At 51.0% G+C, this 21,880-nt stretch overlaps 1 long non-coding RNA gene across 1 annotated transcript; it reads left to right on the top strand.

Annotated features, from left to right (window-relative positions):
• The first annotated feature begins 9,814 nt into the window (after nucleotides 1-9,814).
• On the top strand, nucleotides 9,815-21,407 carry LOC131274845 (uncharacterized). Its single transcript, XR_009182167.1, has 2 exons — nucleotides 9,815-10,011; nucleotides 20,268-21,407. It is a non-coding gene; the product is annotated as an uncharacterized lncRNA (long non-coding RNA).
• The last annotated feature ends 473 nt before the right edge of the window (nucleotides 21,408-21,880 follow it).

Below are 21,880 nucleotides of genomic sequence, written 5' to 3'. Positions count from 1 at the left end.
TTTTGTTTGTGGTGGTGGTGAAGGACCGAGTGTTTGTGTTTGTTTGTTTGTTTGTTTATTTATTTATTTATATTTCTCTCCCCTCACCCTCCACCCCGGTTGTCTGTTCCTGTGTCTATTTGCTGCTGCTTCTTTGTCCGCTTCTGTTGTCGTCAGCGGCATGGGAATCTGTTTTCTTTTTGCTGCGTCATCTTGTTGTGTCAGCTCTCGGTGTGGGCGGCGCCATTCCTGGGCAGGCTGCACTTTCTTTGGCACGGGCGGCTCTCCTCACGGGCGCACTCCTTGCGCGGGGGCTCCCCTAAGTGGGGGACACCCCTGCATGGCAGGGCACTCCTTGCGCGCATCAGCACTGCGCATGGGCCAGCTCCACACGGGTCAAGGAGGCCCGGGGTTTGAACCGCGGACCTCCCGTGTGGTAGGCGGACGCCCCAACCACTGGGCCAAGTCTGCCGCCCCCGAGTGTTGGTTAATACAACCTGGGCCTTGGGAAACCAGTCTAATACTCTGAGAGGGGAAAAACTCTAGGGTTAATCCTCGTAGTCCAGCCCCTCTGTGGGGTAGATTCCAAACTAAAAGACAGCTCTTACAGCAGGAAGGGCCTCAGATGGCCACACCCCTCACTTTATAGCTGGAGAAGAGAGCGTGCCAGAGAGGGGAAGTGGCTTGCCCAGGGTCAAACAGCCCCGCTCTGACTGAGCTGGAAACTGGTGCTGGTTTTCCGGACTGACTCCTTGAGTCCCTGCTGCTTCCTACCCAGCACCTTCCATGTCTCCTGTAGATCTCCAAGCCCTGGAAGGGTTGGGAACTGGGGTCTTAATCTTGACCTTGACACTTGCTTTGGGTGATTTGGCTTCCAGGGCTGTGTGTAGGGTGTGGTTTGTATTGCCATGGGCTAAGTGAGTTTGGGGTCTATGGGGGCATCCAGATTCGGGGCTGGGGTTTTTTCAAAGGTAATGGAGAGTCCTGCACTCCATTACCGGAGCATTTGAAGTGCTTGCCTAGGATGGGAGAACTGGAAGTAGGGCAGGGGCAGGAGTAAGGATGGGTAATTGGAAGCGAGGGTACTCAGTGGTTCCCAAGTCCAGCAGAACCCAGCTGATGATATTACAGAGTTTCCTCCTCGGTATCTCATTGCAGGTCAAAAACCATGGAAATGCCCCTACTCTTGCAGCCCCTAGCCAACTGGCGGAAGCAGAGGGAGGTTTCCAGGGTACAGACTTAGCCTAATACCCCACATGCCTGCCTGCTTTAGGGACTGGGAGGAGCATATCTTCTTTTGCTCTCTGCATCCTGGGATCCACCGTTTTTGCTCTTAACCTTTCCTTTGAAGCTGCATAGCAGGCCTAGTGCAAAGGCCATAGGATAAACAGACTTAGGCCCTTAAGCGTCAGCAAAAAAGTAAGAACTTTGGCTCTGAAGAACTGATGCAGTCAGAGTCTGAAACTCTCCAAAGAAGTAGCATCATGGAAGTTTTGGATTTTAGAGTTCATTGTTGTTTTTATTTTGAATTACATATGGTGGGTGTTAGAGGTTTGCAATAATTAACAAGCTGTAGCTCAGTTCCCCCTGATATGCACTGGGGAAAGGCTAACCCCCTCCCCCATAAGCCTACTTGTCTAAGGGCATGGCAATTCCCCACAGGTTAAACAAAGAAGTCATGTAGAGACGGGAGTAAAAGGAGATGGAGACCTTCACTATCTGCATATCAGAGGGAGATGGAAACCTTCAGCACCTGCATATCAAAGGGAGATAGGGAAACCCTTTACCCCTACAGATCAAAGAAACACCTGCTCCTCCAGCATTCCAAGAACACCTAACTCCTTATAGCCCACTACCCTCTCGCCATACAAGGGAAAATTCTCACCTCTAGGGCTTCCTATTGGCCCCTGCACCTCACTCGGACCCTCAATCCCCTCCCACTGAGTATCATTTCCCTGCCTAGGAAAGTTATGTATAAATTCAAATTCCACTCTTCCAGGAGTGGGCTGAAGTCTGTTCTTCAGACTCCCTCCATTGGGAGAGCTTCTTGATACATTCTCTGCCTGTAGTTGTATCAGTCTCCTTGTCCCAGTGAATGCCATTTTTCTCCAACAGTGGGTGGTAGTGGGACAGAACCACAATCTTTTCAATGGTTGTGTTGCTGGATTATCTCTAGGTTCTTGGCTAAGCTACGAGAAATGCATTTCAAGAGCAAGCCAGGTTGGATAGGCCAGTAAGTTATTAAGGAAGGGAAGGAAGAGAAATGGGAGAAAATATCAGATTAAGGGTCCCAGGTAGAGAGGAAGGGGCTGAAAAGTGATGAAGAGGGCTGATTTACAGACTACAATTCCCCATTACAGATTACAAATGCCCAGGTTTTACTTGCATGCTGTTCTAGGCTGGGGAGAAGAAGGCAAGAACAGGGGGAGAAGGCAAGAACCAGGGGTGTTTTGCTTTGGCACTTGCCTTTTAAACCATCAATTATGCCTCACCTTTGCTAATGACAGGGAAGGAGTCCCAGCTGTTTGCAGTTTTGATTGATTACCCCACCCCCCAAACCCCTGGGAGGGCCCAATGATAAGGCTCCCTGGAGAATATCAGGGGTTCTCCTGGCTTCTGGGGGATATTTTGGTTTGGATGGGGATCTCGTAAGGGTCTTCCTGCAGCTACCTTGGGTGTGCCAATGGCCACGTGTTCAATGGTGGCAGTTTTTCTGCCAGGTTCCAGATCTGTCTCTTTATTCCCTAACTAGCCAGCCTCAGTTGGTCCTTCCATTCTGGAGATCTCAATCTGGTCCTGAACAGATCTGTTTGAGGATCAGTCAAAAACTATAGACTCCCTTTCCAGAAAAGTATATGACTGCACAAACAGTTTGAATGCACATTCAGACTCCACAGGTGTCCCAGTGAGGCAGGTTAGCCAGGGAAATGAGAGGATGTGCTGTAACATGGCCGACAGACAACATGGCTGACAGACAACATGGCCGACAGACAACATGGCTGACAGACAACATGGCCGACAGACAACATGGCTGCAAGACCCCACTGAGACCTTGAATTTAAACTTGAGGTCCCAGTTTCTCTTTCCAGGACCTCCCTTTGGCCCCAGATATTCCAAACACACCTCACCATTGCCCCCCACTATTGATAGGGTAACCAATAACAGCTGGGGCCCCTCCTCTTAGTATTAGCAAGGGGAGGAATAATTAATAGTTTAAAAGGTGACCACACAAGGCAGAGATTGCTCTCTCTGCCTAGAGGAACCCGCATTAAGTCTCTGTGCCTATTTCTGTCCTTCTCTCCCATTTCTCAGCAAGCTCTGTTCTTCTCCCCCATTTCCCAATAAGTTCTTTTCACTGGCCTAACTAAACTGGCATGTTCTTAAAGTCTTATTTTTTTAAAAGATTTATTTATTTATTTATTTATTTCCCCTCCCCCCCCCCCCCCCCTGGTTGTCTGTTCTCTGTGTCTATTTGCTGCATCTTCTTTGTCCGCTTCTGTTGTTGTCAGCGGCACAGAAATCTGTTTCTTTTTGTTGCGTCATTTTGTTGTGTCAGTTCTCCTTATGTGCGGCACCATTCCTGGGCAGGCTGCACTTTCTTTCGCGCTGGGCAGCTCTCCTTAGGGGGCGCACTCCTTGTGCGTGGGGCTCCCCTACGTGGGGGACACCCCTGCGTGGCACGGCATTCCTTGTGCACATCAGCACTGTGCGTGGGCCAGCTCCACACGGGTCAAGGAGGCCCAGGGTTTGAACCGCGGACCTCCCATGTGGTAGACAGATGTCCTAACCACTGGTCCAAGTCCGCTGCCCTTAAATTATTTTATGCCACGTAGCCAAGAACCTAGAGGAATCCAACACTTCCTTGACTTCACGAGCTTGTTTAGAAGGTATAGCCGCATTGCTTCCCCTACTTTTAAAAGGGTGAATTGACCTATCAACAGGATGGAGTTGGAGGGGCATGCCTTCTGCCCTGAGGGGTGCCTGGATTGGTGGATGAGATATGTTCCTGCCTCGGGTAGTTCCTGGCAGGTGGGGGAAAGGCAGTCAGCACCCTCCTCAAGGATTCCTAGAACAATGTTCAAGAAATGAAGAGAAATAAACCATTGCAGAATGACTTAACCTCATTGCAGGCAGAGAAAGGGCCAGAACTTGAGCTAAAGGGCTGGGAAATAGATGTGCAAAATCTGGGAAGACTTCCTGGAGAAGGGGTTGAGGCCATGATTCAAGTGTGATGTATGGAAGACAAAGGGCATGCGCCCGTGTACATGCCCAGGTGTTGGTGCAAAACCAGAAGCAAGTTGCCAAACAGGGCATAATGCACTAACACATCTGCACTCATTTACAAGGTTCACCTTTAGGAACAGCTGCTCGTTTTCTCCCCAAAGAGAAACAGTTTCAAACATAAATCCTGGAATAGCTGGGATGGGTTTTCCACCTCCCCTCCCCGCCCCCCGAGGGCATAGGAAACACACTGTCTTCTGTGTTTATCACAGCCAGGCAGAGCTCAGGGTCACAGGCCTGACAGACTGCTCATGGGGAGGTGATAGACGTTTGGGAGGGGGCCCAGAGAGGAAACTTGGCATTCATCTTCCAAACACAAAGTCACTATTTATTTACTTACTGCATGGGGATCCCTTGCTGGCAACTGTGGGGTGGTGCAGCACAGGCAAGGGCAGGGAGGGAGGCTGGGGGCTGCTCACCTGGGTTTTACCACCAAGAAGACTCCACTGGCCCCTGGTGGGGTAAGCAGGATGGATGGGTGGCCTAGCTCTTTTGTTTCTTTCCAGGACTGTTTTGTAGCTTTCAGAATTCGGTGATGCTGTAGGCTCCATGATTGATTCTAGGGTCTTTGCCTTAGGATTCTGAGACTCCAATTTTTTTTTTTTTTTCAACGGATCAAGAGTTTTGTTGGATTCTTTCATGCTGTAGAGATGAGAGAAGGATCCATCTCTTTCTCAGATTCTGGAGTCCCTTGGATTTTGAGGATCAAAATCTGTTGCTGGGAAAAAGAAAAAACAAAATGCACTTACTTCTCCATTAGTATTTTCTTGATAGAGGTAGCCTCAGAGTAAACCCACCCCCAAAAAATTGTCTTCTCAAATCTGAAATTCATCCCAAGATTCTTTCATCACTATATCCATTTTCTTCTTGGAAACTTACCAGGTGAAAACTCCCCTCTGAGTACCTGAGAATGTCCATGTAAGAAAGAAATCATCTTCTGGAAGGAAATAAGGCTCACCTGATTGTGGAGAAGAAAAGAATTTATTCTCAATCTTGCAAGAAGGGGGGCACAACCAGAAAACGTGGCTAAGGCCCCGAACTAAGGAAAATGACACAATTTATACCACTAAGCCTAGCACGCAAGTCTTTCCTCTGTTTCTCCATAGATTGGATACTTCAGAGGTCACAGCCTATCTGAGAAATCTAACTTTCCCATGCAAGTTCCCCAGTTTTTGATTAAGTTTCCCCCATCACATTCCAACCATTTTGGCTTTTACTTTCTCCTTCTGCCAAATAAGGAATGGAATTTAGTGCTGAATTGGTATTAACTCTTTCTTGGGCTTCCTTTTTACCAGTATAGAACTGGCTTAAGCTGGTTTCCTTTGGTCCTGCTTAACATGGAAGTGGGAGTCTGAGGCAGTATGCTGCCAGGTTACATTAATTAATATTTTTTTCTCCCTGCTTTATATTACCTTTATGTGAAAACTAAACTCATCCCAGTCTCTTACAGTCCAGTATCTTGTTCACTCACCTTGTGCCCACCCCTTGGCACGCCTGATAAATTTCTGGTTGATTAAACTTGATTTTACACTCCCCAGTTGAATGGATCGCTTGTCATTGTTGAGCCTGCCCGATAGTTAGAAAGTCCTTCTTTCTAGCTAGCTTTGTTGTGGAATTTAAGAGAAGTTCAATTATTTGAGTATAGAGAGGCCAGGACTCAGGAATGATTTTGAGAAGGAAAAATGGTTTATTGACGGCCGGACTCGGGAGCTTTCAGTTTGAATCCCGAGCCCCGAACAAGATTTTCAAACGTCTTTTATACAGAGAGGAAAGGCCAAATGGTCCCTTTGTTTCAGTTCTCAATAGGCTTCAATTAGCATATATCTCTTCCACATCTTAGGTAAGCTTTTAGCATGGACTCCAGACATTCTAGATAAGCCTTGGTTTTTGCATTTCCCCTAAATACTTAAAGTTTATAGCCCTTGCATTGTTAAACATTTCCTGGGACTGGAGCTGCTGTCACTGTCCCTAAGGGCAGGACTGCAGCCTCTTACCGTTCCACACCCACAAGTCAAACAACTTAGTTATCTCTGAAGAGACACAGAGCCTTCCACCCATAGCCCACATCAGCTTCACACCCTCTTCCTGCCACTAGATCTTGTCATTTAATGCATTAATAAGAGGCACATGTATTACTATAGCACACATTTATCAAAAAAGTAAAAAAGAGGATTTTTAAAAATAAAGGAAACAAGAGGCAACTGCTAATAAAGGACTCAGCAGTTGCCTCCTGATTCCTTTATTTAACAACCCCTCTTTTCGAATACTTTTGGGAAAGTATCTGTCTTAGGCAAGATAGGACAGATTGTGCTTTGGTACCGCTAGCCTGAAAATCCTAATGGCATTATGCAACTAAGGGTTGTTTCTTACTTCGGCAAAGTCCGCTGGGGTGCCCTCCAATTGGCAACGAGACAATCCAGACTGCTTTCGTCCCAGCTCAGTTCCACCATCTCGTCATGAGCCTTCAGGCGGAGACTCCAGGGCGGGCCTGTCCTGGGTCCTCTGAGCCTCAGCCCAGAAGTGACACCATCACTTCCACCCACGACCCATTGACCAGGACCAGCCACTCTGCAAGGAGGCTGGGAGGCATGGGCTTCCAGTTGGAAGGAGCACACTCTCGCTGCCACCCTCTCCCCACCCTTCCTCACCCTGAGGCAGACTGGGATTCCCGGGGCCTTGAGGGGGGGCCACCTCAGAATATTCAGTCTGGTCGGAGGAGCCAGAGCCCCTTGGAGAGCAAGCTAGACCCACCTCCTCGTCCCGTTGTAGAGACGAGAAAGGTGCTGTTCAGGATGGATGGATTGATAGATGGAGAGGTAGATAGAATGATTCGGCACAAGTGGCAATATGGTAAAACTGGTGGACCTGGGTATTGGAGGGAGGGGTATTTTGAAGTTCTCTGTTTGAGTTCTATATTATTTTTGCAACAGTCCTGGAAGTTTGAAATGATTTCAGAATAAAAAGTTTAAAGAAATAGAAAGTGCTGCCCAGAGAAGTTCAGTCGTCACATAGCAAGTTGGAGGCAGGATGGCACCAGCTAGGGTCCCTAGGACCTCCCAGTTCAGTTCCAACCCTGTTCCTTTCTGGCGGCCTTGTCCTATGGACAGGATGGGAGGGCGTGGGCGAGAGCTTGCTGGGGCGGTGCAGTTCAGGTCCTGGGCCGGTCCTGGCCGGTCTCCGTTGCCTGACTCCATCCATCCTGGGCCCGAAGGCCAATTAGTTAGCGCACACCATTATGCCACCTTAGCAAGTGCTTTAGATGCAGTCGGCGCGGGCGACCCGTGGCAGCGGCGATGGACGATGGGTGATGGACGGCAGCAGCTGTGATTAGCAGAGAAATTGGGGAAGGAGAAAAGTGAGGCTTTTATTCTTGAGCAAAGCTCAGAATTGAAATAACTCTGTGCTAATTGTGCTATGTATGCTTCTTTTTTTCTTTTTATTCATTTTTTAAAAAATAATATATTCAAAAAATATGAAGTCCCATTCAACCCCACTGCCCCCACCCCCCACTCCCCCCACAGCAACACTCACTCCCATCATCATGACACATCCATTGCATTTGGTAAGTACATCTCTGGGCACCTCTGCACCTCATGGTCAATGGTCCACATCATAGCCCATACTCTCCCACGTCTATGTATGCTTCTTAACGTGACTTCGGCTAGTAAATAATGCCCCACGTCTGGGAGTTTCCTTCCCCATTGTCTCTGGGGGCTGAGAATAAGCATGAAAATAGCTAACGTTTATTTAGTGAGCACTTCCTGCGTGTCGCTAACAGCTTCCTGTGTCTTAACTCAGTCAGCCCTCATGGTGATGAGTATGATGTGGGCTATGGGTGGAAGGCTCTTTGTCTCTTCAGAGATAACTAAGTTGTTTGACTTGTGGGTGTGGAACAGTAAGAGGCTGCAGTCCTGCCCTTAGGGACAGTGGAAGCGGCTCCAGTCCCAGTAAACGTTTAACAATGCGGGGGCTATAAACTTTAAGTATTTAGGGGAAATGCAAAAAGTAAATATGCTAAAAGCTTATCTAGAATGTCTGGAGTCCATGCTAAAAGCTTACCTAAGATGTGGAAGAGATATATGCTAATTGAAGCCTATTGAGAACTGAAACAAAGGGACCATTTGGCCTTTCCTCTCTGTATAAAAGACGTTTGAAAATCTTGTTCGGGGCTCGGGATTCAAACTGAAAGCTCCCGAGTCCGGCCTGCCGTCAATAAACCATTTTTCCTTCTCAAAATCATTCCTGAGTCCTGGCCTCTCTATACTCAAATAATTGAACTTCTCTTAAATTCCACAACAAGTAAGCTGAGGCACTGGGCTGCTGAGTGACTTCCTGAAGGTTATGAAAGTCTGGGTTTTTGTATAAGGCAAGCGTTACCATCCTGGTGTCCAGGGGATCCAGGGGGATGTGGAAGGAATTCGAGGGGTCCGTGAAGTCGGATGGTAGAAATTTACACCTGTATTTCCCAATAAACTTTATCTAAATAATTTCCCTTAGTTACCAATGTATGTGACAAACCACTGTAGAATTAGCAGTAGCTGGCACTTTGTCACCAGCAGAAATCATAGGCATTTTTATATCAGGCTACAGTTGTTTTAATAGCTTGAAAAACAATTTTTGCTTGTCACTACTTCCTGCCACTAGATTTTGTCATTTAATGCATTAATAAAGAGGCGCATATATTACCGTTCATACCTTTATTTACCAAAAATCCTTTGATAATAACTTGCTTCAGTGTCATTGGTTTCCTTTGCCATCTTTTATGTTTTATTAAATGCATTTTAAGGCGTAAGTCTAAGGAGGATCCCACGGCTCCACTGGACTGCCTAGGCCAAAGGAGGTCCTGACCCTTCATGCAGCGTCTCTCTGGGCCCCACTCACTCGCCCCAGAAGCCGTTGCACCTGGAGGTGAATGTGCTGGGCCTTGTTGACACTCTTGCTGCTTTATATGGAGCTACTGGCGATTGTGCGAACGGGCCGCCTCCCTCTCTCGCACGCCCCAGTGCCAGCGGCCCCGCTTGCTTGCTGGGCACCCGCCCTGCATGCCAGCTGGCTCCTGGGTTTGACTCACGCTGGAGGAAGAGTCTGATCCAGGCAGCAGCACTTCCTCCTCCCTCCGGGAAGGCCTCCTGCTTCCCCAGGCCGGGTTAGTGGTCTCCTGGGGCTTTCCTGCGGTGAGCTCCAAGGTAGCAGTTGTCCCATTATATTGGCTTTAAAAATGACACTTTGGAGAGACAGGTTTTGGGACGCTAAGAGCAGGCACGTTGTTTCAGGGACACCTGGGTACCAACTCTGCTCTGAGCTCTGGGTGAGGACGTGGCTCTGTCGGTGCTGGGTTAGGTTTAAGAGTCTGGTCAAGGGTCTGGATGGTGCTGGAAGCCCCCAGCATCAGAGGGCAGTGGTCTCACTAGGGTCCGGCTGGGCTCTCAACTCTCAGAGGCCCTTACCTTTGTGGAGAGGGCGTCCAGTGCTGCTTGGCCCTGGAGATCCAGTGGTTTGGGCACACAAAGCGATGCTTCATCGGTTTCTGCACTATTATCTCACTTGTTCACAGGAGGAAAAGAAGCACAGAGAGGCTCAGCACACACTTGGTTGGCCAGTGGTGGAACCAGAGTAAAGGCCAGGTCCTCTGATTCCGGAGCCAGCGTGCCGAACGCCAGGATTGCCGCACGGTGCAGGGGGCACACGCTCCAGGAGCCTTGGGGTAATGTGGGAACAGGCATCATTTGAGACACCTCCTGACTGAGGCTGGTAGGTCCTTTCGTTTATCAGCTCAAGTGGCATGCCATGTGGAGAACATGCAAGCACCGTTTACAATCCACCGAGCCTGCCAGCTTCAACATTCTTTATGCTTAAAACATGGTTGGGATACATGTTATTTCAAATTTTGCATGAAAAGTGAAACTTTATTATTATCTTTATAGCACTGTATCAAATTCACATAATGAAAAATCTCATAAAATCCGAGGATACTGTACTGCCAAATGACAATGCTTTTAGTCTATCCATGGAGCATAGACTGAGGGGGGTTCTCTACTCATTTCTATTGCCCGTGCTTAACACGGGGCCTGGCTCCCAGGGACTGCTCAGTAAAGGACTGCTGAATGGATGAAATCTAATTCAAAGACGTTCCATTTGGTTGCTTATCATAGTTTTTGGTAGCTACGTTTAAGATTATATTTCCAAACTGTTTTCCTTCTCCTGTATCTACCACCTCTTTCTTTTCCTCCCTCATAAATGGGAAGGGGTAGGGTAAGAGACATTGGAAACTGATAATGAAAAAAGGACATGGGGCAAAGCAGGAAGAAAACCAAGGATGAGCAACAGGGCAAGGGTCCGTATTAAAGAATAGGTAACTTAGGTGTTCAAGGTATGGGGATGGCTGTGTGCTGATCAGGGGGGATTTGCTCGCCAGCCATGGAGACCAATTCTGGGTAACTTGACCCAAATCAAGGTGCATGGGGCCACCCTGGGTCACGATAAGGCTGGAAGGGAAGCAGATTTGACCCAATGAATGGAGCGTCCGCCTACCACATGGGAGATGCAGGGTTCAAACCCAGGGCCTCCTGACCCGTGGTGAGCTGGCCCACGCGCAGTGCTGATGCGCGCAAGGAGTGTTGTAGGGGAGCCCCACGTGCAAGGAGTGCACCCCATAAGGAGAGCTGCCCAGCGTGAAAAAAGTGCAGCCTGCCCAGGAACGGCGCTGCCCACACGGAGAGCCGATGCAGCAAGATGATGCAACAAAATGAGACACAGACTCCTGGTGCCACTGATACAAGCGGACACAGAAGAACACACAGCGAATGGACATAGAGAGCAGACAGCTGGGGGGTGGGGAGGGGAGAGAAATAAATAAAAAATAAATCATATAAAAAAAAAGCTGGGAGGTCAGCCTTGGGGAAGTGGGGAGCAGGAAGCTCAAGATACAGTACCAGAGCGGCCCCTTCACCCCTGTCCCCAGACCTACAGGCCCAATACACATAGTCAGGGATTTCACAACAGGGACTTTGGGAGCTAAAACGAAGGGGATGTGGGGAGCTGGTGTGTCAAAGGTCACACGTGTCTGCCAATTGCATCATTAATAATCAGGCTGGCGGGGACCTTGGCAGTCACCTAATCCCATCTCTTGTGTCACAGACAAGGGAACTGGGGCCGTGGCCTCAATTAGTGACAGAAGAAGGACCAGTGCCCTCTCTGCAGGGTCTCTTTGGGGCACCAACCTCTCACCCTCCCCAGAGAGAGGGCAGAAGCATTGCAGAACTTTAAGTGACGTAAGCACTGTCAGTCTTTCTCAGAGCCGCACTCCCCAGCCATTCGCTTTGATGGGGCCTCCTCAGACCCAGCTCTCTCTTGACCTTGAGGTTGGGAGCTCCAGAACAGCCCCGGGAAGTGCAGGGACAGAATCCTGGTTAACTCGAGGGGTGAGATGGCACCAGGAGCGCGGGTGGGCTGAGGATATAGCCACAGGTGGCCCCTACCCAAGCCCACCTCAGCCACATTTGCAAGGTGAACAAAAACCACGATGCCGGGAAGGTCCTGAAGGGCAAAGGAAGGAGAGGGAGAAAGCGAGGGGAGGAGACGTCCCAGAAGTGTATCCCCTGGGCTGGTGGATGAGGGAGGCTGTTTTTATGTCCCTTTGTGTGCCATCTGCTTGTGAATGGGATCCCAGATAACTTACTGCCAGGATACGGCTGCTGTGCTCTTGCCAATTCAGTGGCTTTATCCTGGGTGGGGGAATAAGGGCAGCCAGGGAAACTACCTGTATGTGCCAGACTTTTTATCTGAGGGATCTCATTTAATCCAATATTTACATGGATCCTGGAAGGTTATTTGTTTATTTCTCCCATCCCCTTGTTGTTTTTCACTTGCTGTGTCTGTTTGTCTGTCTTATTTCTTTAGGAGGCACATGTTGCTGAACTGGGGACCTCTGATGTAGGAGGGAAGTGCCTAATCGTTCGCGCCACTTCCACTCCCTGCTTTGTTGTGTCTCTCATTATATTTTCCTTCTTGTGTCTCGCTGTGCCATCTTGTTGCATCAGTTTTCCATGCCTGCCCATTGCATCAGTTCTCTGTTTTCTTTAGGGGACACTGGGAACCAAACCAGGGACCTTCCATGTGGTAGGTGGGAGCTCAATCTCTTGAGCCACATCCGCTTCTCTGGAAGGCAGTTTTGATGACCCCATTTCATAGGTGAGGAAGTCAAGACTCAGGCAGGTTAAGTGACTTGTGTAAGCTCCTACTTCCACCTCATTAGCTGGTAAATAGCAAAGCTGTGACCCCAATTTACCTGATCCTCAAGTGGATTTTGCTCCAGGGAAAGATAGGGGAGGGGAATTGGGGCCCTCTCATTCCCTGTCCGTGGAGAAGGAGGGGGGAGGAGGGGCTCAGCCCTTCTCTTTGTGCCTTCAGAGGAAGATGTTTAAATATTCCCAGCACAAGGAGCCCAGCCCCACAGGTGGAAGGCAGATAATTGTCCTTTAGAGATTAGTTGCCCATCAGGTCCCCTGCCAGGGGCTGAGTCCTTCAGCTGGAAATTTCAGTCAGACCCTCAGGCTTCTAGAGAGAAAAAAGTGTGCTGGGGACCCATAATTTCTTATCCAGGGACTGCACCGAGCCCACAGTTCTTCTCTCCATCCCCCTGGCATTGTCGCCCCAGGCCTAGTGCTCGGACTGGGAACTGAGCCTGGATCCTTGGGGTAGAGAGTGTGGGCCCCCTGCAGGCATTCTCCCCTTCTGCTCTGACAGAACCCTGGGCATGGCCACCTGGAATAAAGACTACCTTTCCCAGTTTCCCTTGTGATCAGGTGTGTTCATATGACCATGTTCTGGACAGTGGAATGGAAGCAGAAATGGTATGTGTGACTTCCAGGAAGTGTCTTCAAATGGGGAGGAGGGGAAACATTTTCTTCCCCTGCTGTCTCCTTCCTGCTGGCTGTAATGCAGATGTAATGACTGGCACTGCAGCAGCCACACTGGAACATGAGGTGAACAGAGGAAGGAAACTGTGGAGGGACAAAGTAGACAAAGCTTGTGTCCCTGACACCAAAGGTACCATAATGGCTTGACCCCCACTGGGACTTTTACAGCTAAACCCAATTCTAACTTATATTAGCCCCTTCTTTCCTGAGTGGCCTGGGGCAGTGGCTCAGCCTCTTTGGACCTTTGCAGGCTGTGGATACTGATAGCCACAGGTGTGTGTGACCTTCTGTGCTGGGGGTGGGGAGAGAGTGGGTGATGGTGGAATTTCAGCTACACGGGGACAGAACACAGGGAGGGCTGGGGCCTCAGTCCTGCTCAAAGGAGGGTTCAGCAGTAGGTGGTTGGGAGAAAATGGTGTAGTGAAAGGGGAGGTAGTTTGGGATGGGGTCAACTACTGCCTTTGCTAGTGGTAGGTCAAGCGACATTGGGCAGATTGCTCTCTCTGAACCTCAGTGTCCTCATCTGTAAAATAGGGACGATGATAGCTGCTTCACAGGGTCGTTGTGAGAATCAAAGACAGTGTATGGACTGAGCCTTCAATAGGCAGGTGCTGTAAGTGACGGCTCTTTCTTTTATTACCGGTTTGGGAGGCCTGAGACCTAGATCCTAGAGTCTGCATTGTGACCTTGGGGCAAGTCATTTACCTTCCAGACCTCAGTTACTCGCTTGTAAAATGGAGGCAGGGCTGGTTTGGACTCGTGAACTCTGAGGTTCTCTCTAGGCTGGCTATTCTAGTCCTCCGTTCTCCACTTTACCAATAACGAAACCGAGGCTTAGTGTGGCAGGGAGAAGTCGCTGCGCTCCCCTTCCACAGCATAGAGATATTGCTGGGGAGCAGCTGCCCCAACAGGACCACATTTCCCACATCTTGTGGGGCCATGTGCCTGTCCTCGCCAGGACAGTGTGAGCTGAGGGGATGTGATGCACTTCTGGGTCTGGCTGTGCCTTCTCCACCCTCTCGCCCCCATCTGCCTGCTGCATGTCCACGTCCAGGGCAGTCTCTCTCAGCCTGGGTCCCTGAATGACCGCAGGGAGCGCTCCTCACCCCTTGCCCCATGCCAGTCCTATTTTGGACTTTACCTGAGCAAGGTGTATACTTCTACTCTGAGTCCCTGAGATGTCAGCCTTTACCCGTCATCTCAACTCATATACCCAAAGCAGTAGAGTGGCTTTTCCAGTGCCTGCGACTCCTCTCTGATTCTTGGTGGCTTCCCACGTGACAGTCTGGTCTTCTCGATTAGTTTGCAGTTCCTTCAGAGCCGGGACAGGGGCTCACACTCGTGTTGGCTTGTGACGGCAAGCACCATTACTCCTCCCACGGGCATGACCTGCTTGGGACCCGGCACCAGCCAGCTGAGCTTGTGGGCCCCTGCCTTACTAGCCTGAGAGCGGACCCCACAAAGCAGGCCTCCCTCCCCATCCCTGGAGGCCGCAGGGTTTGGGAATCCTGAAGAAATTGTCCAGGGAGCCATGGAGCTAAACTGTCAGAATGGGAAGGATGGAGGGAGCCAAGGAGCAGTGGATTGAAGAGAAGCATCTCTGAACCTGGGGCAATGAAAATATATGGAGCTGAGGATGGAGATCCGGACCGGGGCCAAAGCCTGATCCGAGTCCCAGCTCTGCCTCCAAATTGTGTGCGATGCCACAGAAATCCAAAGTCGCTTTAGAGACGGTTGCCGGAGCAGAACCTAGGGCCCAGGCTCCTCCCCTCCAGTTATGGACTGGCCCTTTCTGGAAACCACAGGCTCTTTCTTCTCTCTTCCTTGGGCATCCCTGATTAGGATGCTAATGGAGGGGTGGGGTGAGGAAGCGAGGGGGCTGCAGAGTCAGAGAAATACCCGGGGACTGGGGAGCCAGTGGCTAATTAAAGGCTCTGTGTCAAAGAGGAATGCCAAGTAGGTAATTTCCATGCCATTTGAATAATGGGAAAAACGTTTACCATTTCTCAAGTCTGCCTGTTGAAAGGAGAGAGGGGAAATAAGAAAGGAGAGGGGAGACTGTGGGCTTCTACCTGCTACTGAGTAAATTGAGGGGAGGCGAGGCAAGGAGCGGGAGGGAGGAGCCTGAGGGGAGCAATTTTCTGCCTTAATTCCAGAAGGTCCTGTCAAGTTCCCTGAAACATGGGCCTGGGGAGAGAGCAGCCATGCAGAATGGTGGCGATGCCAGGTCCCAGCAGAGGCAGGCAGTGGCCTTCTAACGTGCGCCTGCCCCTCGCAGCTTACAAAGGCTGCCCGCATCCTTTCTCTCGTGGATCACTGCGACAGCCCGTGAAGGAAGCATCTTCCTATTTGAGAGTGAATAGCTGAGTCCCAGAAAGCAGCTGTGAATTAGTTAAGGCCACATTTGTTGGTTTATTAATTTAACAAAACAGTTTATTGGGGACAGACTGTGAGCCAGGCTCCGTGCCAGGGACAGAGACAAAAAGATGAGTAAGACACGGCCCTGCTCTCAGGGAACTTGGAGTCTGCAGGGAGGGACTGAGAGGTGAAACCGTACATGACTAGGGATGTGGGCAGAGTGCCGCGGACTCCAGAGGGCAGAGGGACAGGGCCTGCGGGGGCAGCCAGGGCCGCGTCCCAGGGAGCAGCCTTTAGGCCGAGGATGCAGGCTGGAGCTTGCCAGGTGGCCGAAGGGAAGCAGCATAGCCCAGGCAGAAGGAAGGGCGTGCAGAGTCCTGGGAGGGCTTTTCATGCCCAGGGACTAGCGATCAGAGTGCAGGGGGGTCTTGGGTGGGGCAGGGCTGGCAACTGGGTGGAATGCTTGGTGGGAGGGGGAGGAGACAGGGAGGCGGACGCTGGCAGAAAATGGACGGCATTGGGCGCCTTCCCAGCACTTGTGGACTTGATCTTCAGGCCACGGGACTAGGGGCGGCTGGGAAGATGCTGGTGGGACGTGTGATTCCATGCCCACAGCTGCTTCTGACTCTTTGCTGGAAGCCAGCCCTAAGAAGTCAGCCCCACCCCAGCCCCCAGCCCATGGCACGCCAAGCCTGTGGAGGGTCCCTGCTGCTCCCGCCTGTTCCCCTTTATACTAATCATCTTCAAATTGCCCCCAAACCCAGTGTTCAAACAACGAACATTTATTATCGCCCATGGCTTCTCTGGTTAGAAATTCAGGGAAAACCTAGCCGGGAGGCTCTGATTTGGGGTTTCTCGTGAGGTTGCTGTCAAGATGCTGGCTCAGGGCTGCAGCCGTCTGAGGGCTCGCCTGGGGCGGGAGAATCTGCTTCCAAGGTGTCTCCCTCGTGGGGCTGGGCTGTGGGCGTGGGGCCTGGGTTCCTCACCTCGCGCCCTCCGGAGGGCTGCTTGTGCGTGCTCGCAACACGGCGGCCGGCCGACCCGAGGAAGACAGAGCAATGGGGATGTGGCGGTGTCATCAATGACCCTGGCCTGGAAGTCGCACAGTGTCATTTCTGCAATTCCGTATTGGTTACACAGGTCGCCTCTATTCTGTGTGGGAGGGGACGGCCCGGGGGCAGGAATATCAGGAGCCTAGGATCCCCGGGGCCGCCTTGGGGGCCAGGTACCACACCCCTCCTCCTAGGGCAGACAGGTGCGGCGGCTTCTGCAGCAGAACTAAGAAAGGCAGGGTGGTGAGATGAAGGCGCTTCCTGGAGAGGAGGGCAGGCTTCCAAGCTTATTAGGAGAGGGCAAGTCTCAGTTAGCTGTGCCTCCAGCTCACTCTGTGACTCCAAGCACTTTTCCTCATGTGCTGGGCCTCTGTGTACCATCTCTGTGCTATGGGAAGGATTTCTTCTGCTTTGAAGGTCTAGGGGAAGGACTGTGGATCCAGTTTCTGAGGGGTACAAAATATGGAGTCGTTCCTCTTCTCATCCTTGATCCTGTTTCTTTGCAGTGTGATAATCATTTTCCCCAGAAGGCTGAGCAGCAATCACTTTGTGTAACCACCTAAACAAGCCCCGTTCCTGCCTCAACCCTAACTCTTGCCCGTAAATTTCCAATTGGCTTCCATGCAATTAAGCCAGCATGCAACTTTCCCTACTCCATCCCAGGATGGCTTGGAGAAGAGGCAGAGCCCCGTGTCAGCTCTGCTTACTTCCGTCACATTATCTCAAGTACTGTGTGGCCACCACCTAGGGGTCAGGCCAGGCCAGCTTGCCTCTCCTCAGTTTCCCTTTGTGGTCAGGGCAGGTGCTGAGGCAGGAAGGCTTGGTGGCAAGGGACTCAGGAGGGACCTTGGGGTCACTTCACACAACTCCTACATTTTACAGATAAAGCTCAGAGAGGGGCAGCAAGAGCCCAAGGTCACACAGCAAGTCAGCAGCAAAATTGGGACAAGAACCAGGACTTGCGGCCTCTACTCAGGGCTCTTCTATTCTCACCACTGGGCATGTGGTGGTCGTTCCAGATGGGACCTGGAGTGCCATTATTTTACCTCCGGCCCTCCCATTGCTCTGAAAGAGGCAGGGCGGGTGCCAGGGCATGGACCAGGAGTGGGTGGGAAGGTGGAAGCCGCCAGGGTGGACAGCCACGTGCCGTACTCTCTGGGCACCGTGTGTATCTGTGTGTGTGTGGGGGTGTATGCAAGAGTGAGAAGTGGGCGAAACCCTCGAGGATGCTCAGGCTTGATGGAGGAACAGCAGAGCAGGAAATGGTCAGAAAGCTAGTGCCAAACAGCCTCACGCCGTGGCCCTGAGCCCCAACGGGGCTGAGCCCAAGGAAACCGCTGTGCAGGGGAAGGGCGAGCTTCCGGTTCCGGCCACGGGCCACGCTGAGAGGAGGCAGGGAGAAGTGGGGCCTCACTGGGCTGCAGACTGCCTCTTCCACCTCGCCGCGGATGCCCCTTGTGCGAGCACAGAGTGGGAGGCCCCGGTCCGCGTCTGGCCTTGGCCACCGCCCGGCCGTGCGGCCTGTCGTCTCAGGGGTCTGCTGAAGCTCCGACAGGCTCCGGGGCTCCCGGGGTCCTCTTCTGGCCCCTTCCACCTCAGGCACTGCCCGGCGGGGCTGCCGGGGCAGCTCAGCTACTCAGCAGCTTGACTTGGTAATTACTAAGCTTTCATTTTTGGCTGTTCTTTCCCCGCTCCATTGTTGTCCATTGTGAGCTCAGAAAGGCAAACTCATTTTGGTCTTGGCTTGAGTCAATGTTGATCCTAATGAAAACAAAATTCACCAGTACAAGGAAAATATCATGGCTTCTGAATTATTCAAGACTAAATTTCTCTGCCATCAGACTAATATCCCCCCGGGGGCAGGGCCTGCGCCTGTGCCCACAGGTGGTGGCGAGGACGCCAGGAACTCACCTGTGACGAAGCCTCTTTATGCCAGGCATGCGGTCCCTTTGTGTGCCGTTGAGTGTCCCTGGTGTGTCGGTGCTTCTGCCCCCAAGTTTCAGGAAGGCGCTTGAAAGCCCGAGTGGGGAGCTGCTCGCCTGAGGTCACACCGCCCGCACGTGGCAGAGATGGGTTTAGGAGCTGGGCTTGGGTGACGCCAAACCAGAGGCTCTTTTCCTACACCCCCCAGGCAGGCAGAGATGGCAGTGGGGTCCCACCCCTGCCCCGAGGCTTGGCCGTTGTTGACCTTGCCGACATCCTCCAGGAGCTGGCAAGCTGTGGTGTCTCCCAAGGCAGCCAGACTTGCCACCTGTGGGGCTGGGTGAAAGAGAAACACTGACACTAATTGGGAGCAAGAGCCCAACATACTTATTTCCTGGCTCAGCTGCTTGGCCCAACAAAAGGGCTTTGTCTTAGTTGGCCCCATGACAGCATCTTGTCATGCTCTTCCTGACTCCTTCAGTATCCCACCTCCCTCCCTCTCATGGGCATGGACCGGAGACCCAGGGTTCTGCCCAGCCACCAACTAGCTGTGTGATTTGAGCAAGATGCATAACCTCTCCGGGCCTCAAATTCTCCACCTGTAAAATGGGGGGAGTAGTTTCGATTAGATATTGCTAGGTTATTGTGCTGGCATCCTTCCCATTTTGATGACAACTATTTGGAAGGAATAGTGGGAAGCTCTGGTCAGGGCTACTTCTGAACCCAGGCTGCAAGGGATGGAATAGCCCCGAGGGGAAACATCTTCATCCAATCACATTATTGTTAGAGAGATGCCATTTGCATATAATTTGCACTTTCTTTTAATGTCAAAATAACATACCCTCTCCAGTTTCTCCCTCCCTGGTGTCCTACTTCCTCTCACCACCTGCTTTCTACGCCCCCAACCAAGGCCAGCCTTGGCCCTTAGTCTTGTCAGGTTGCCTTGCTCCCAAAGGATGAATGATGTGGGCTCCAGCTGCAGCCCTGCATGGCTTTAGAGTGTGACTCAGCTTTGTAACAAGCATGGCATGCCTGGAAATGGGCTGTAGCTACCCTTATGGTCACCATTTCTAAAAAAAACCAAAGCTCAAAGAGGCTGGACGACTAGTCCAAAATTACATACTGGAGAAGTGGCAGGGTCAGCATTCGACCCCTCGCCTGTCCGCCTCTGAGCCTGAGCTCTCCCGTCTGCTCCAGGCTGTCCACCTGTTTGGGAACGTGCAGCCTGCTAGAGGGCAATGTCTGCTGGAAATGGTGACGACGATGGTGACGCAGAGGACATTGTGATTGCAAAGAAATTTACCTTAGGTGAAGACCTGGGTTCCGTCCTCTTCACCGTTGCTACTCAAATCGTGGTCCATGGATGAGGAGCACAGACATCTCCTGGGGTGTGTTAGAAATCAGGTCCTACCCCAGTCCTATGGAATCAGGAGCTGCAGTTTATCCAGATCCCCAGGAGATTTGTGCACATGTTAGCAATTGAGAAGCACTGCTCTAGAACTGTCTCCCACATTGGCTTCTAGCTTCCAGAGCCCCTTGATAGTTTCTGGAGGCAAATCCCCAAGACATCAGAGCCTCAAAAGCCCTCCGAGGTCTCCCAGGCCCGTGGTTCCATGAACTGGCTCTTTGGAACTTGGGGTTTCCCGGAGGGCCCTTGTGGGTTGTCTGACAGTAAGGTGAGGCCGGGCCCAGTGGACAGAATGCCAGAACTCCCTGCTCGCTTGAATAACGCTCCCCCCTCTTTTCTTTTTTTTAGGAGGTGCCGGGGACTGAACCCAGGACCTTGCACACGGGAAGCAGCACTCAACCACCGAGCCACATCCGCTCCCCAGCGAGAGTTGGTCTTCTCGTTTGCTTGTTTTGTTTCCAGGAGGTACTGGGGATCAAACCTGGAACCCCGTATATAGGAAGCAGGCGCACAACCTCTTGAGCTATATCTGCCCCCCTGGCTTAGGTTTTATATGCTTCTCATGGAGCACAATTTCACTGGGGTGGGGTGTGGGGTGTTAGAGTCCATTGCTCAAAAAATTTTTTAAAAACATGCTTTATCCCATTTTTCTATTTTACCAATAAGGAAACTGGTTCTTGGAGAGAGACAGGAACCTACCCAAGGCCCCATAGTATCTGGAACCAGAATCTAGGTATTTCAGTTAGGATTGCTCTTGACTGAAAAGTGCAACAAACTTGACTAATGGTGGTTTAAGCAACTAACGAGTCTGCTTTATGCAACAGAAATTCAGGCACAGCCTGCTGAGGGCTGGCACCATGGCAGCTCAGCGTGCATCACTGACTCCTGTCTTTCCATTTTGCCATCTCTAGCCTGGGCCTTTCGTCCTCATGGCAGAAGATGGCTGCTACTGCTCCACAACTTTTATCTATATTCCAGTGGAAAGATGAGGGAGGGATGAATGGGCAGAGGGCATTCTTCTAGTCAGTTTTATCTTTTTATTCGGGGAAGGATGCCCTCCCCAGAGGCCAGAGACCAGAACTAGGCTATGTGAGCACTCCAGATGGAGGCTAGCTAGAAGCAGGGGGTTGGCGAGCAGGCTCATGTCATACAAGTCCTGTCTCCTCGTGTGGGGACCCTACCCTGGTATCTCAAGATTCTTCAGGGGCCCAGAATCGTAGCTTTTGGGGTAGGAGAGAGGGACCCACTCAAACCTTTTCCTAATGGAAACCATTTGGTGTGGGGCAAATGCTTTGCTACACAAAGACCTACCTATTTGGGGCTTGGAGTCAGAGGAACTGACTCAGAGAGAAAACCACAAGGGCTGATTCTAATTCTCTGACTATCTCCAGTGCTCACAGCCCCTAATGAAAACATGTGTAAGAAACCCGCAGGGTTAATTTTGCCGAAAAAAATTCCAATAAAGTTCCATTAGATTTTCGCGTTAAATTAATGTAATGGATTCTTAAAAGCCATGCTAATTAGGCTTTGTTATTAACAGGAATGTCAGGTGGATGGGATCTGGCCTGGAGCTGACATTTTATTTGGGCAACCTATGGGAGACAGATTTGTCAGTCATCAGGAGATACCGCATCGTCTGACCCCAGCTCCCCAACTCCCGCTCCCGCCTCAGAAAGTCTTCAGTCATTTTAAGTTAATATGCTTGAACCTGGGATATTTCCTCACCGAAATGACAGAGGACAAACTCTGATTCTTCTTTTAAATGTTTCCTAATTTTCCATGCTAAGAGCCATCCTGACATCTGTGCTAGAGACATGGCTCTGAGAGGCCACTCCCTCGCTCAGATACCTTCAATGCTCCCCGTTACCACCCAGACAAAGTCCCGTGTCCCTGGCTAGTGTTCAAAGCCTTCTGTTTCAGGCTCCCCTGTTCCACTCCATGCGTCCCAAGGATGGCTCCCC

Source organism: Dasypus novemcinctus, chromosome 21 (genome assembly GCF_030445035.2).
Source record: "Dasypus novemcinctus isolate mDasNov1 chromosome 21, mDasNov1.1.hap2, whole genome shotgun sequence".
NCBI classification, from domain to species: Eukaryota; Metazoa; Chordata; class Mammalia; order Cingulata; family Dasypodidae; genus Dasypus; species Dasypus novemcinctus.
Note: the sequence above shows the minus strand (reverse complement) of the source record. Positions and strands in the feature narration are given on the sequence as shown.